At 46.9% G+C, this 14,434-nt stretch overlaps 2 non-coding genes across 2 annotated transcripts; both read right to left on the reverse strand.

Annotated features, from left to right (window-relative positions):
* Positions 1-792: 792 nt before the first annotated feature.
* Positions 793-907, reverse strand: LOC127981032 (U5 spliceosomal RNA). Its single transcript, XR_008160025.1, has one exon. It is a non-coding gene; the product is annotated as a U5 spliceosomal RNA (small nuclear RNA).
* Positions 908-12,231: 11,324 nt separating this feature from the next.
* LOC127981034 (U5 spliceosomal RNA) lies at positions 12,232-12,346 on the reverse strand. The gene has a single exon (XR_008160027.1). It is a non-coding gene; the product is annotated as a U5 spliceosomal RNA (small nuclear RNA).
* Between the last annotated feature and the right edge of the window lie 2,088 nt (positions 12,347-14,434).

Here is a 14,434-nt window from a genome sequence, read left to right on the forward strand (position 1 = left end):
GATCGAGTTTTGGTTTCTTCCCTCTGTCGCTTCTGGCAGGCGGAGCTGGGGACACTTCATGTACAGCGATATCGTTGACTTGATTGCAAATTATTGCACAGATACTATTTAAACTGAACTTAGCTGAATGATGTCATCAAAGAGTTCAATAACGAAATGCCTTTAACTGTCATTTTGCTTTTTGACGCACTGTGTTCCTAATAAATGTTGTTCAGTTGCATTGACACAATACTTTTTGTTTAAAGCGCAATAAAAAAAAAAAAAAAAAAAAAAAAAAGAGTCCAAACAATGACCCCTGCTACGGGTAGTGTTGCAAGTGTTATGCGACTTCAGCTAATGATGGGTCCATCCGAAATTATTCCATCCAAAAGTTTTGGGTGGAGGCACAGGTCACAGAGGGAGTTCTGCTTCGACGTCAGCCCGAGCCAAAGGACATGCGTTGGCCGGGAATCGAATCCGGGTCAACTGCTTGGAAGGCAGCTATGCTCACCACTATACCACCAACGCAGTCAGCAGTCAGCAACTTGCGCCGTCACTAAGAAGGCTCGAAGTGCACGAGTCGCCGATAGGGCTAGAGGAGCAGATGAGATCTTTGTTTGGACCCGTCACTAAAGAGAGCCTTCAAGAATTTGCATCCCGTCACGTACAAGAAAGCGCTGCCTTCCCATCCGGCTAAATAAACACGAAGTGGTCAAACGCAGAGAGTGCCTATTCAGACGATGACCAGTGGCAAGCCCTCTCGCAGCATGCTGCCGGACGGTCAAACTGATTCTGCTCTTGACATTTCGATGTAGCTCTGCTGTGAGCAGAGCACCCAAAAATACAGGTCACTCGCAAAAGTTCCCCTCCACGGAAATCTTTAGTGAAAGGCGAAAGATTTATGCGACAATGAAGAGAAACTCGAGCTGTGTCTCCAAACCCTCGGGCCTGTGCGCTGCCTCTGTTAAACTACTACGCTCGCCAAGGGTCATCAAGGGTGACAATGCCTGCCCACATGTGTTTCGTCAGCACCCCCCCCCCTACTCCAAAAGGGAGGAGTAAAACTCAAAAAAGTCCTCTCAGTCCACCAATAACCAAAAGCCCAATCAAGGCAATCTCTTTCTCATGCCTCTATCTGAAAAGTTGGATAAAATCTTATATGAAAAAAAAAGTCTTTTAAAGAAATCCCTTATTCCGAGGTCACCGTAGCCACCAGATCCAGTCCGTATCCAGAGAAGATGGTGGATCAACACCTAGAAAGGACCTCTATGGCCCAGAAACACAGCGGAGACCGTGACAACTAGATGAGCCGCAGATACAAATCCCCTGTAAAGACCACCTGGACAAGACCACAGGAAACAGATGATTCTTCTGCACAGTCTGACATTCCTGCAGCCTGGAGCTGATCTACTGGTTTCGTCTGACAAGGGGAGAACTGTCTCCCCGACTGAGCCTGGTTTCTCACCGGGTTTTTTCTCCATCCTTTCACCGATCGAGTTTTGGTTTCTTCCCTCTGTCGCTTCTGGCAGGCGGAGCTGGGGACACTTCATGTACAGCGATATCGTTGACTTGATTGCAAATTATTGCACAGATACTATTTAAACTGAACTTAGCTGAATGATGTCATCAAAGAGTTCAATAACGAAATGCCTTTAACTGTCATTTTGCTTTTTGACGCACTGTGTTCCTAATTAATGTTGTTCAGTTGCATTGACGCAATACTTTTTGTTTAAAGCGCAATTTAAAAAAAAAAAAAAAAAAAAAAGAGTCCAAACAATGACCCCTGCTACGGGTAGTGTTCCAAGTGTTATGCGACTTCAGCTAATGATGGGTCCATCAGAAATTTTACGGTGCTAGGGCTGGGTCTGCGTCAGAAGAAGCCATGCATTGTTTAGTTATGTCAGTGCAGTGCCGTCAGTTGGGGGGGAAACGGCAGCATGCACGGCTCCTCGTTAGTATAGTGGACAGTATCTCCGCCTGTCACGCGGAAGACCGGGGTTCGATTCCCCGACGGGGAGAGCTGGTTCTTTTCGTCTTCCGAATGATCCATCCAAAAAGTTTGGTTGGAGTCGCAGGTCACAGAAGGAGTTCTGCTTCGACGTCAGCCCGAGCCAAAGGACATGCGTTGGCCGGGAATCGAACCCGGGTCAACTGCTTGGAAGGCAGCTATGCTCACCACTATACCACCAACGCAGGCGGAAGTCAGTAGCTTTATTGACGCACTGTGTTCCTAATAAATGTTGTTCAGTTGCATTGACACAATACTTTTTGTTTAAAGCGCAATTAAAAAAAAAAAAAAAAAAAAAAAGAGTCCAAACAATGACCCCTGCTACCGGTAGTGTTGCAAGTGTTATGCGACTTCAGCTAATGATGGGTCCATCCGAAATTATTCCATCCAAAAGTTTTGGGTGGAGGCACAGGTCACAGAGGGAGTTCTGCTTCGACGTCAGCCCGAGCCAAAGCATATGCGTTGGCCGGGAATCGAATCTGGGGTCAACTGCTTGGAAGACAGCTATGCTCACCACTATACCACCAACGCAGTCAGCAGTCAGCAACTTGCGCCGTCACTAAGAAGGCTCGAAGTGCACGAGTCGCCGATAGGGCTAGAGGAGCAGATGAGATCTTTGTTTGGACCCGTCACTAAAGAGAGCCTTCAAGAATTTGCATCCCGTCACGTACAAGAAAGCGCTGCCTTCCCATCCGGCTAAATAAACACGAAGTGGTCAAACGCAGAGAGTGCCTATAATAACCAAAAGCCCAATCAAGGCAATCTCTTTCTCATGCCTCTATCTGAAAAGTTGGATAAAATCTTATATGAAAAAAAAAGTCTTTTAAAGAAATCCCTTATTCCGAGGTCACCGTAGCCACCAGATCCAGTCTGTATCCGCTTCAGTCACCCGGATCCAGTCCGTATCCAGAGAAGATGGTGGATCAACACCTAGAAAGGACCTCTATGGCCCAGAAACACAGCGGAGACCGTGACAACTAGATGAGCCGCAGATACAAATCCCCTGTAAAGACCACCTGGACAAGACCACAGGAAACAGATGATTCTTCTGCACAGTCTGACATTCCTGCAGCCTGGAGCTAATCTACCTGTTTCGTCTGACAAGGGGAGAACTGTCTCCCCGACTGAGCCTGGTTTCTCACCGGGTTTTTTCTCCATCCTTTCACCGATCGAGTTTTGGTTTCTTGCCTCTGTCGCTTCTGGCAGGCGGAGCTGGGGACACTTCATGTACAGCGATATCGTTGACTTGATTGATCCAGTCTGTATCCGCTTCAGTCACCCGGATCCAGTCCGTATCCAGAGAAGATGGTGGATCAACACCTAGAAAGGACCTCTATGGCCCAGAAACACAGCGGAGACCGTGACAACTAGATGAGCCGCAGATACAAATCCCCTGTAAAGACCACCTGGACAAGACCACAGGAAACAGATGATTCTTCTGCACAGTCTGACATTCCTGCAGCCTGGAGCTGATCTACTGGTTTCGTCTGACAAGGGGAGAACTGTCTCCCCGACTGAGCCTGGTTTCTCACCGGGTTTTTTCTCCATCCTTTCACCGATCGAGTTTTGGTTTCTTCCCTCTGTCGCTTCTGGCAGGCGGAGCTGGGGACACTTCATGTACAGCGATATCGTTGACTTGATTGCAAATTATTGCACAGATACTATTTAAACTGAACTTAGCTGAATGATGTCATCAAAGAGTTCAATAACGAAATGCCTTTAACTGTCATTTTGCTTTTTGACGCACTGTGTTCCTAATTAATGTTGTTCAGTTGCATTGACGCAATACTTTTTGTTTAAAGCGCAATTTAAAAAAAAAAAAAAAAAAAAAAAAGAGTCCAAACAATGACCCCTGCTACGGGTAGTGTTCCAAGTGTTATGCGACTTCAGCTAATGATGGGTCCATCAGAAATTTTACGGTGCTAGGGCTGGGTCTGCGTCAGAAGAAGCCATGCATTGTTTAGTTATGTCAGTGCAGTGCCGTCAGTTGGGGGGGAAACGGCAGCATGCACGGCTCCTCGTTAGTATAGTGGACAGTATCTCCGCCTGTCACGCGGAAGACCGGGGTTCGATTCCCCGACGGGGAGAGCTGGTTCTTTTCGTCTTCCGAATGATCCATCCAAAAAGTTTGGTTGGAGTCGCAGGTCACAGAAGGAGTTCTGCTTCGACGTCAGCCCGAGCCAAAGGACATGCGTTGGCCGGGAATCGAACCCGGGTCAACTGCTTGGAAGGCAGCTATGCTCACCACTATACCACCAACGCAGGCGGAAGTCAGTAGCTTTATTGACGCACTGTGTTCCTAATAAATGTTGTTCAGTTGCATTGACACAATACTTTTTGTTTAAAGCGCAATTAAAAAAAAAAAAAAAAAAAAAAGAGTCCAAACAATGACCCCTGCTACCGGTAGTGTTGCAAGTGTTATGCGACTTCAGCTAATGATGGGTCCATCCGAAATTATTCCATCCAAAAGTTTTGGGTGGAGGCACAGGTCACAGAGGGAGTTCTGCTTCGACGTCAGCCCGAGCCAAAGCATATGCGTTGGCCGGGAATCGAATCCGGGGTCAACTGCTTGGAAGACAGCTATGCTCACCACTATACCACCAACGCAGTCAGCAGTCAGCAACTTGCGCCGTCACTAAGAAGGCTCGAAGTGCACGAGTCGCCGATAGGGCTAGAGGAGCAGATGAGATCTTTGTTTGGACCCGTCACTAAAGAGAGCCTTCAAGAATTTGCATCCCGTCACGTACAAGAAAGCGCTGCCTTCCCATCCGGCTAAATAAACACGAAGTGGTCAAACGCAGAGAGTGCCTATAATAACCAAAAGCCCAATCAAGGCAATCTCTTTCTCATGCCTCTATCTGAAAAGTTGGATAAAATCTTATATGAAAAAAAAAGTCTTTTAAAGAAATCCCTTATTCCGAGGTCACCGTAGCCACCAGATCCAGTCTGTATCCGCTTCAGTCACCCGGATCCAGTCCGTATCCAGAGAAGATGGTGGATCAACACCTAGAAAGGACCTCTATGGCCCAGAAACACAGCGGAGACCGTGACAACTAGATGAGCCGCAGATACAAATCCCCTGTAAAGACCACCTGGACAAGACCACAGGAAACAGATGATTCTTCTGCACAGTCTGACATTCCTGCAGCCTGGAGCTAATCTACCTGTTTCGTCTGACAAGGGGAGAACTGTCTCCCCGACTGAGCCTGGTTTCTCACCGGGTTTTTTCTCCATCCTTTCACCGATCGAGTTTTGGTTTCTTGCCTCTGTCGCTTCTGGCAGGCGGAGCTGGGGACACTTCATGTACAGCGATATCGTTGACTTGATTGCAAATTATTGCACAGATACTATTTAAACTGAACTTAGCTGAATGATGTCATCAAAGAGTTCAATAACGAAATGCCTTTAACTGTCATTTTGCTTTTTGACGCACTGTGTTCCTAATTAATGTTGTTCAGTTGCATTGACGCAATACTTTTTGTTTAAAGCGCAATTTAAAAAAAAAAAAAAAAAAAAAAAGAGTCCAAACAATGACCCCTGCTACGGGTAGTATTCCAAGTGTTATGCGACTTCAGCTAATGATGGGTCCATCAGAAATTTTACGGTGCTAGGGCTGGGTCTGCGTCAGAAGAAGCCATGCATTGTTTAGTTATGTCAGTGCAGTGCCGTCAGTTGGGGGGGAAACGGCAGCATGCACAGCTCCTCGTTAGTATAGTGGACAGTATCTCCGCCTGTCACGCGGAAGACCGGGGTTCGATTCCCCGACGGGGAGAGCTGGTTCTTTTCGTCTTCCGAATGATCCATCCAAAATGTTTGGTTGGAGTCGCAGGTCACAGAAGGAGTTCTGCTTCGACGTCAGCCCGAGCCAAAGGACATGCGTTGGCCGGGAATCGAACCCGGGTCAACTGCTTGGAAGGCAGCTATGCTCACCACTATACCACCAACGCAGGCGGAAGTCAGTAGCTTTATTGACGCACTGTGTTCCTAATAAATGTTGTTCAGTTGCATTGACACAATACTTTTTGTTTAAAGCGCAATTAAAAAAAAAAAAAAAAAAAAAAAAAAGAGTCCAAACAATGACCCCTGCTACCGGTAGTGTTGCAAGTGTTATGCGACTTCAGCTAATGATGGGTCCATCCGAAATTATTCCATCCAAAAGTTTTGGGTGGAGGCACAGGTCACAGAGGGAGTTCTGCTTCGACGTCAGCCCGAGCCAAAGCATATGCGTTGGCCGGGAATCGAATCCGGGGTCAACTGCTTGGAAGGCAGCTATGCTCACCACTATACCACCAACGCAGTCAGCAGTCAGCAACTTGCGCCGTCACTAAGAAGGCTCGAAGTGCACGAGTCGCCGATAGGGCTAGAGGAGCAGATGAGATCTTTGTTTGGACCCGTCACTAAAGAGAGCCTTCAAGAATTTGCATCCCGTCACGTACAAGAAAGCGCTGCCTTCCCATCCGGCTAAATAAACACGAAGTGGTCAAACGCAGAGAGTGCCTATAATAACCAAAAGCCCAATCAAGGCAATCTCTTTCTCATGCCTCTATCTGAAAAGTTGGATAAAATCTTAAATGAAAAAAAAAGTCTTTTAAAGAAATCCCTTATTCCGAGGTCACCGTAGCCACCAGATCCAGTCTGTATCCGCTTCAGTCACCCGGATCCAGTCCGTATCCAGAGAAGATGGTGGATCAACACCTGGAAAGGACCTCTATGGCCCAGAAACACAGCGGAGACCGTGACAACTAGATGAGCCGCAGATACAAATCCCCTGTAAAGACCACCTGGACAAGACCACAGGAAACAGATGATTCTTCTGCACAGTCTGACATTCCTGCAGCCTGGAGCTAATCTACCTGTTTCGTCTGACAAGGGGAGAACTGTCTCCCCGACTGAGCCTGGTTTCTCACCGGGTTTTTTCTCCATCCTTTCACCGATCGAGTTTTGGTTTCTTGCCTCTGTCGCTTCTGGCAGGCGGAGCTGGGGACACTTCATGTACAGCGATATCGTTGACTTGATTGCAAATTATTGCACAGATACTATTTAAACTGAACTTAGCTGAATGATGTCATCAAAGAGTTCAATAACGAAATGCCTTTAACTGTCATTTTGCTTTTTGACGCACTGTGTTCCTAATTAATGTTGTTCAGTTGCATTGACGCAATACTTTTTGTTTAAAGCGCAATTTAAAAAAAAAAAAAAAAAAAAAAAGAGTCCAAACAATGACCCCTGCTACGGGTAGTATTCCAAGTGTTATGCGACTTCAGCTAATGATGGGTCCATCAGAAATTTTACGGTGCTAGGGCTGGGTCTGCGTCAGAAGAAGCCATGCATTGTTTAGTTATGTCAGTGCAGTGCCGTCAGTTGGGGGGGAAACGGCAGCATGCACAGCTCCTCGTTAGTATAGTGGACAGTATCTCCGCCTGTCACGCGGAAGACCGGGGTTCGATTCCCCGACGGGGAGAGCTGGTTCTTTTCGTCTTCCGAATGATCCATCCAAAATGTTTGGTTGGAGTCGCAGGTCACAGAAGGAGTTCTGCTTCGACGTCAGCCCGAGCCAAAGGACATGCGTTGGCCGGGAATCGAACCCGGGTCAACTGCTTGGAAGGCAGCTATGCTCACCACTATACCACCAACGCAGGCGGAAGTCAGTAGCTTTATTGACGCACTGTGTTCCTAATAAATGTTGTTCAGTTGCATTGACACAATACTTTTTGTTTAAAGCGCAATTAAAAAAAAAAAAAAAAAAAAAAAAAAGAGTCCAAACAATGACCCCTGCTACCGGTAGTGTTGCAAGTGTTATGCGACTTCAGCTAATGATGGGTCCATCCGAAATTATTCCATCCAAAAGTTTTGGGTGGAGGCACAGGTCACAGAGGGAGTTCTGCTTCGACGTCAGCCCGAGCCAAAGCATATGCGTTGGCCGGGAATCGAATCCGGGGTCAACTGCTTGGAAGGCAGCTATGCTCACCACTATACCACCAACGCAGTCAGCAGTCAGCAACTTGCGCCGTCACTAAGAAGGCTCGAAGTGCACGAGTCGCCGATAGGGCTAGAGGAGCAGATGAGATCTTTGTTTGGACCCGTCACTAAAGAGAGCCTTCAAGAATTTGCATCCCGTCACGTACAAGAAAGCGCTGCCTTCCCATCCGGCTAAATAAACACGAAGTGGTCAAACGCAGAGAGTGCCTATAATAACCAAAAGCCCAATCAAGGCAATCTCTTTCTCATGCCTCTATCTGAAAAGTTGGATAAAATCTTAAATGAAAAAAAAAGTCTTTTAAAGAAATCCCTTATTCCGAGGTCACCGTAGCCACCAGATCCAGTCTGTATCCGCTTCAGTCACCCGGATCCAGTCCGTATCCAGAGAAGATGGTGGATCAACACCTGGAAAGGACCTCTATGGCCCAGAAACACAGCGGAGACCGTGACAACTAGATGAGCCGCAGATACAAATCCCCTGTAAAGACCACCTGGACAAGACCACAGGAAACAGATGATTCTTCTGCACAGTCTGACATTCCTGCAGCCTGGAGCTAATCTACCTGTTTCGTCTGACAAGGGGAGAACTGTCTCCCCGACTGAGCCTGGTTTCTCACCGGGTTTTTTCTCCATCCTTTCACCGATCGAGTTTTGGTTTCTTCCCTCTGTCGCTTCTGGCAGGCGGAGCTGGGGACACTTCATGTACAGCGATATCGTTGACTTGATTGCAAATTATTGCACAGATACTATTTAAACTGAACTTAGCTGAATGATGTCATCAAAGAGTTCAATAACGAAATGCCTTTAACTGTCATTTTGCTTTTTGACGCACTGTGTTCCTAATAAATGTTGTTCAGTTGCATTGACACAATACTTTTTGTTTAAAGCGCAATTAAAAAAAAAAAAAAAAAAAAAAAAGAGTCCAAACAATGACCCCTGCTACGGGTAGTGTTGCAAGTGTTATGCGACTTCAGCTAATGATGGGTCCATCCGAAATTATTCCATCCAAAAGTTTTGGGTGGAGGCACAGGTCACAGAGGGAGTTCTGCTTCGACGTCAGCCCGAGCCAAAGGACATGCGTTGGCCGGGAATCGAATCCGGGTCAACTGCTTGGAAGGCAGCTATGCTCACCACTATACCACCAACGCAGTCAGCAGTCAGCAACTTGCGCCGTCACTAAGAAGGCTCGAAGTGCACGAGTCGCCGATAGGGCTAGAGGAGCAGATGAGATCTTTGTTTGGACCCGTCACTAAAGAGAGCCTTCAAGAATTTGCATCCCGTCACGTACAAGAAAGCGCTGCCTTCCCATCCGGCTAAATAAACACGAAGTGGTCAAACGCAGAGAGTGCCTATAATAACCAAAAGCCCAATCAAGGCAATCTCTTTCTCATGCCTCTATCTGAAAAGTTGGATAAAATCTTATATGAAAAAAAAAGTCTTTTAAAGAAATCCCTTATTCCGAGGTCACCGTAGCCACCAGATCCAGTCTGTATCCGCTTCAGTCACCCGGATCCAGTCCGTATCCAGAGAAGATGGTGGATCAACACCTAGAAAGGACCTCTATGGCCCAGAAACACAGCGGAGACCGTGACAACTAGATGAGCCGCAGATACAAATCCCCTGTAAAGACCACCTGGACAAGACCACAGGAAACAGATGATTCTTCTGCACAGTCTGACATTCCTGCAGCCTGGAGCTAATCTACCTGTTTCGTCTGACAAGGGGAGAACTGTCTCCCCGACTGAGCCTGGTTTCTCACCGGGTTTTTTCTCCATCCTTTCACCGATCGAGTTTTGGTTTCTTCCCTCTGTCGCTTCTGGCAGGCGGAGCTGGGGACACTTCATGTACAGCGATATCGTTGACTTGATTGCAAATTATTGCACAGATACTATTTAAACTGAACTTAGCTGAATGATGTCATCAAAGAGTTCAATAACGAAATGCCTTTAACTGTCATTTTGCTTTTTGACGCACTGTGTTCCTAATTAATGTTGTTCAGTTGCATTGACGCAATACTTTTTGTTTAAAGCGCAATTTAAAAAAAAAAAAAAAAAAAAAAAGAGTCCAAACAATGACCCCTGCTACGGGTAGTATTCCAAGTGTTATGCGACTTCAGCTAATGATGGGTCCATCAGAAATTTTACGGTGCTAGGGCTGGGTCTGCGTCAGAAGAAGCCATGCATTGTTTAGTTATGTCAGTGCAGTGCCGTCAGTTGGGGGGGAAACGGCAGCATGCACAGCTCCTCGTTAGTATAGTGGACAGTATCTCCGCCTGTCACGCGGAAGACCGGGGTTCGATTCCCCGACGGGGAGAGCTGGTTCTTTTCGTCTTCCGAATGATCCATCCAAAATGTTTGGTTGGAGTCGCAGGTCACAGAAGGAGTTCTGCTTCGACGTCAGCCCGAGCCAAAGGACATGCGTTGGCCGGGAATCGAACCCGGGTCAACTGCTTGGAAGGCAGCTATGCTCACCACTATACCACCAACGCAGGCGGAAGTCAGTAGCTTTATTGACGCACTGTGTTCCTAATAAATGTTGTTCAGTTGCATTGACACAATACTTTTTGTTTAAAGCGCAATTAAAAAAAAAAAAAAAAAAAAAAAAAAGAGTCCAAACAATGACCCCTGCTACCGGTAGTGTTGCAAGTGTTATGCGACTTCAGCTAATGATGGGTCCATCCGAAATTATTCCATCCAAAAGTTTTGGGTGGAGGCACAGGTCACAGAGGGAGTTCTGCTTCGACGTCAGCCCGAGCCAAAGCATATGCGTTGGCCGGGAATCGAATCCGGGGTCAACTGCTTGGAAGGCAGCTATGCTCACCACTATACCACCAACGCAGTCAGCAGTCAGCAACTTGCGCCGTCACTAAGAAGGCTCGAAGTGCACGAGTCGCCGATAGGGCTAGAGGAGCAGATGAGATCTTTGTTTGGACCCGTCACTAAAGAGAGCCTTCAAGAATTTGCATCCCGTCACGTACAAGAAAGCGCTGCCTTCCCATCCGGCTAAATAAACACGAAGTGGTCAAACGCAGAGAGTGCCTATAATAACCAAAAGCCCAATCAAGGCAATCTCTTTCTCATGCCTCTATCTGAAAAGTTGGATAAAATCTTATATGAAAAAAAAAGTCTTTTAAAGAAATCCCTTATTCCGAGGTCACCGTAGCCACCAGATCCAGTCTGTATCCGCTTCAGTCACCCGGATCCAGTCCGTATCCAGAGAAGATGGTGGATCAACACCTAGAAAGGACCTCGATGGCCCAGAAACACAGCGGAGACCGTGACAACTAGATGAGCCGCAGATACAAATCCCCTGTAAAGACCACCTGGACAAGACCACAGGAAACAGATGATTCTTCTGCACAGTCTGACATTCCTGCAGCCTGGAGCTAATCTACCTGTTTCGTCTGACAAGGGGAGAACTGTCTCCCCGACTGAGCCTGGTTTCTCACCGGGTTTTTTCTCCATCCTTTCACCGATCGAGTTTTGGTTTCTTCCCTCTGTCGCTTCTGGCAGGCGGAGCTGGGGACACTTCATGTACAGCGATATCGTTGACTTGATTGCAAATTATTGCACAGATACTATTTAAACTGAACTTAGCTGAATGATGTCATCAAAGAGTTCAATAACGAAATGCCTTTAACTGTCATTTTGCTTTTTGACGCACTGTGTTCCTAATAAATGTTGTTCAGTTGCATTGACACAATACTTTTTGTTTAAAGCGCAATTAAAAAAAAAAAAAAAAAAAAAAAAAGAGTCCAAACAATGACCCCTGCTACGGGTAGTGTTGCAAGTGTTATGCGACTTCAGCTAATGATGGGTCCATCCGAAATTATTCCATCCAAAAGTTTTGGGTGGAGGCACAGGTCACAGAGGGAGTTCTGCTTCGACGTCAGCCCGAGCCAAAGGACATGCGTTGGCCGGGAATCGAATCCGGGTCAACTGCTTGGAAGGCAGCTATGCTCACCACTATACCACCAACGCAGTCAGCAGTCAGCAACTTGCGCCGTCACTAAGAAGGCTCGAAGTGCACGAGTCGCCGATAGGGCTAGAGGAGCAGATGAGATCTTTGTTTGGACCCGTCACTAAAGAGAGCCTTCAAGAATTTGCATCCCGTCACGTACAAGAAAGCGCTGCCTTCCCATCCGGCTAAATAAACACGAAGTGGTCAAACGCAGAGAGTGCCTATTCAGACGATGACCAGTGGCAAGCCCTCTCGCAGCATGCTGCCGGACGGTCAAACTGATTCTGCTCTTGACATTTCGATGTAGCTCTGCTGTGAGCAGAGCACCCAAAAATACAGGTCACTCGCAAAAGTTCCCCTCCACGGAAATCTTTAGTGAAAGGCGAAAGATTTATGCGACAATGAAGAGAAACTCGAGCTGTGTCTCCAAACCCTCGGGCCTGTGCGCTGCCTCTGTTAAACTACTACGCTCACCAAGGGTCATCAAGGGTGACAATGCCTGCCCACATGTGTTTCGTCAGCACCCCCCCCCCTACTCCAAAAGGGAGGAGTAAAACTCAAAAAAGTCCTCTCAGTCCACCAATAACCAAAAGCCCAATCAAGGCAATCTCTTTCTCATGCCTCTATCTGAAAAGTTGGATAAAATCTTATATGAAAAAAAAAGTCTTTTAAAGAAATCCCTTATTCCGAGGTCACCGTAGCCACCAGATCCAGTCCGTATCCAGAGAAGATGGTGGATCAACACCTAGAAAGGACCTCTATGGCCCAGAAACACAGCGGAGACCGTGACAACTAGATGAGCCGCAGATACAAATCCCCTGTAAAGACCACCTGGACAAGACCACAGGAAACAGATGATTCTTCTGCACAGTCTGACATTCCTGCAGCCTGGAGCTGATCTACTGGTTTCGTCTGACAAGGGGAGAACTGTCTCCCCGACTGAGCCTGGTTTCTCACCGGGTTTTTTCTCCATCCTTTCACCGATCGAGTTTTGGTTTCTTCCCTCTGTCGCTTCTGGCAGGCGGAGCTGGGGACACTTCATGTACAGCGATATCGTTGACTTGATTGCAAATTATTGCACAGATACTATTTAAACTGAACTTAGCTGAATGATGTCATCAAAGAGTTCAATAACGAAATGCCTTTAACTGTCATTTTGCTTTTTGACGCACTGTGTTCCTAATTAATGTTGTTCAGTTGCATTGACGCAATACTTTTTGTTTAAAGCGCAATTTAAAAAAAAAAAAAAAAAAAAAAGAGTCCAAACAATGACCCCTGCTACGGGTAGTGTTCCAAGTGTTATGCGACTTCAGCTAATGATGGGTCCATCAGAAATTTTACGGTGCTAGGGCTGGGTCTGCGTCAGAAGAAGCCATGCATTGTTTAGTTATGTCAGTGCAGTGCCGTCAGTTGGGGGGGAAACGGCAGCATGCACGGCTCCTCGTTAGTATAGTGGACAGTATCTCCGCCTGTCACGCGGAAGACCGGGGTTCGATTCCCCGACGGGGAGAGCTGGTTCTTTTCGTCTTCCGAATGATCCATCCAAAAAGTTTGGTTGGAGTCGCAGGTCACAGAAGGAGTTCTGCTTCGACGTCAGCCCGAGCCAAAGGACATGCGTTGGCCGGGAATCGAACCCGGGTCAACTGCTTGGAAGGCAGCTATGCTCACCACTATACCACCAACGCAGGCGGAAGTCAGTAGCTTTATTGACGCACTGTGTTCCTAATAAATGTTGTTCAGTTGCATTGACACAATACTTTTTGTTTAAAGCGCAATTAAAAAAAAAAAAAAAAAAAAAAAGAGTCCAAACAATGACCCCTGCTACCGGTAGTGTTGCAAGTGTTATGCGACTTCAGCTAATGATGGGTCCATCCGAAATTATTCCATCCAAAAGTTTTGGGTGGAGGCACAGGTCACAGAGGGAGTTCTGCTTCGACGTCAGCCCGAGCCAAAGCATATGCGTTGGCCGGGAATCGAATCTGGGGTCAACTGCTTGGAAGACAGCTATGCTCACCACTATACCACCAACGCAGTCAGCAGTCAGCAACTTGCGCCGTCACTAAGAAGGCTCGAAGTGCACGAGTCGCCGATAGGGCTAGAGGAGCAGATGAGATCTTTGTTTGGACCCGTCACTAAAGAGAGCCTTCAAGAATTTGCATCCCGTCACGTACAAGAAAGCGCTGCCTTCCCATCCGGCTAAATAAACACGAAGTGGTCAAACGCAGAGAGTGCCTATAATAACCAAAAGCCCAATCAAGGCAATCTCTTTCTCATGCCTCTATCTGAAAAGTTGGATAAAATCTTATATGAAAAAAAAAGTCTTTTAAAGAAATCCCTTATTCCGAGGTCACCGTAGCCACCAGATCCAGTCTGTATCCGCTTCAGTCACCCGGATCCAGTCCGTATCCAGAGAAGATGGTGGATCAACACCTAGAAAGGACCTCTATGGCCCAGAAACACAGCGGAGACCGTGACAACTAGATGAGCCGCAGATACAAATCCCCTGTA

This window comes from Carassius gibelio, chromosome B19 (assembly GCF_023724105.1).
Source record: "Carassius gibelio isolate Cgi1373 ecotype wild population from Czech Republic chromosome B19, carGib1.2-hapl.c, whole genome shotgun sequence".
NCBI lineage: Eukaryota > Metazoa > Chordata > Actinopteri > Cypriniformes > Cyprinidae > Carassius > Carassius gibelio.